The 2,061-nt window shown below is 42.1% G+C and overlaps 1 pseudogene; it reads left to right on the top strand.

Moving 5' to 3' along the window:
- Positions 1 to 1,602: 1,602 nt before the first annotated feature.
- LOC145408907 (5S ribosomal RNA) lies at positions 1,603 to 1,720 on the top strand (annotated as a pseudogene).
- The last annotated feature ends 341 nt before the right edge of the window (positions 1,721 to 2,061 follow it).

The raw sequence follows: 2,061 nt of genomic DNA, 5'->3' as shown, positions 1-2,061 counted from the left end.
TTTCAGCATGGATGGTGAATTTTAGGTGTATGAGGGACCCATAAAACTTGGAGGGAAGTGCTGAGTTAGTTAAGGATGATATTTCAATTATAAAAACAACAGATCAAAGATCAAGGTCACTGGAAAAGCTCAACTTAAACCATTATTATTTATTTTGCCCAAATTTGGTGGAAATGTTATGAGTCTGGCAAAGATGAGGTAACAGAATTACTAGAAAAATCAGTACAATGTCAAGGTCATAAGGCAAAGGTAAATGTTCAACCCTTAATCCAGTTGGTGGGCGAGAGTTTAGCACTCTCTGAGTGCTCCTTATAATTTTTTTTTTCCCTTGTGAAGTCCTTAGAAAATTCATCTTTTCATGGGCAGATCCACTCTAGTACCAATACTGTATTCCAGCTAACATCAGATGATATCATTCAGTTGAAAGTTAGTCACAGATGCCTGAGCGTAGTATTAATGAAAAATTGCCAATCAATCCCATGAATCTAATGACATTTTCTACTTTCCTCTGGCTTTCTCCAAAGGATTTTATTCCTGGAACTGCAGGGGCTAGATACAGCCTTCCTTAGCCCTTTCACTAATAAAAGGTCTGTCCTTCATTAAACTGTTTGGTGAAAGCAAGAATATTAAAAATACATCATCAGTTTGAAGTGGTTGAGTCCACTGCTATGAAGGAAGCTGATTTGCCAATTTGTCCCAATTTACAGTAATAATTAGAGTATACGTAAAAAGTAGTGATATTTCAAAACTCATCCTCGACTTAAAAAATGGAATGCCTGTAATCTGATATCGGCCAAAAGTGGCAACAAAACTTACAAATACTGTACAGTAGTAAGATGTAAATGGTTACAGACTGAGAAAAAAAAAGAAAAACTCCTAGCTCAACTTACCCTGGTGACTGGACATCTGTGCTCTGGCAGCAGAAATTCTTCTGATAGCGTCCGCTCCTCTGTTGCAAAAAGTCTGCGGTTGGAAGCTTCTTGCAAGAGCTTACTCAGCACACCCTCCTCATCAGCATCCCTGTCCCTGCGAACAACACTTATTAGCATCCACTTACAGTGCATTTATTCTAGGACAGAGTGAGGAGTAGCAATGTCCAGACAGCCAAAATTTGCCCAATCCAATGGGTCACGCCTCCATTCACTCATCACTCAAGCCCCCGAAATCCTGGCTCTATCTGATATGCCAAAAACTTGCACCACAATCGGTAGCTTCACATAAACATATCCAATAGAGTCAATCCGAAAGCTGTCATGTTAAAAGGGGTGCCAAATCCCTGATCATGCACATCTTCTCACAACATGCATCCAGCCAGCCCGATCTCTTGTCAGTCCTCTAGCCTTACTGACTTCCATACCTCTCTTCCTCACACACGCATCCACCATAACCCTCCACCTTCTCCTTGGCCTACCTCGCCTCCTTCCTCCTTCATATTCACTCAGATATAACTTTTTCATCACTCTGTTGTTATCCATTCTCTCCACATGATCAAACATTTGCAGAGAGACAGATTGTTGAGAATGCTTGTGAGAAGGACTACAAGGTGTTTATGGCATTTATGGATCTGGAAAAAGCATACAACAAAGTAGACAGAGACGAATGGTGGAAGGTTTTGCACGTTGAGTACACCGCTTCCCGTCCGATCAGCGAAGTTAAGCAACGTTGGGTCTGGTTAGTACTTGGATGGGTGACCGCTTGGGAACACCAGATGCTGTTGGCTCGTTCTCCCTACGTGTCAAGTGGGGTTGGTGGAGGATTAGTGCCCCTCCCTGTAAAACAATTAACTCTAAGCCCTTGACCACCCCGTTTGGGATACATGGCGTCTGGCAATGGATGGATGGGACAATGCCAAGGTTAAGCTGCTAGGTGCCATCAAGTTTTTATGATGGTAGTGAGGCATGTGTAAAGGTAAATGGGCATCTAAGTGAATGGTTCACGATCAGTGTGGACATACGACATGGTTGTGTTATGTCCCCAAGGTTGTTCAATATAAACATATGGATGGGGTGATGAGAGAAGTAAGAACATGAGTAATGGAGAGAGGGATAGTATTGGTAATGA

This window comes from Coenobita brevimanus, chromosome 78 (assembly GCF_032717465.1).
Source record: "Coenobita brevimanus isolate Jiangsu-jjx chromosome 78, ASM3271746v2, whole genome shotgun sequence".
Lineage (NCBI taxonomy): Eukaryota > Metazoa > Arthropoda > Malacostraca > Decapoda > Coenobitidae > Coenobita > Coenobita brevimanus.
This window is presented reverse-complemented; position numbering and strand designations above follow the sequence as displayed.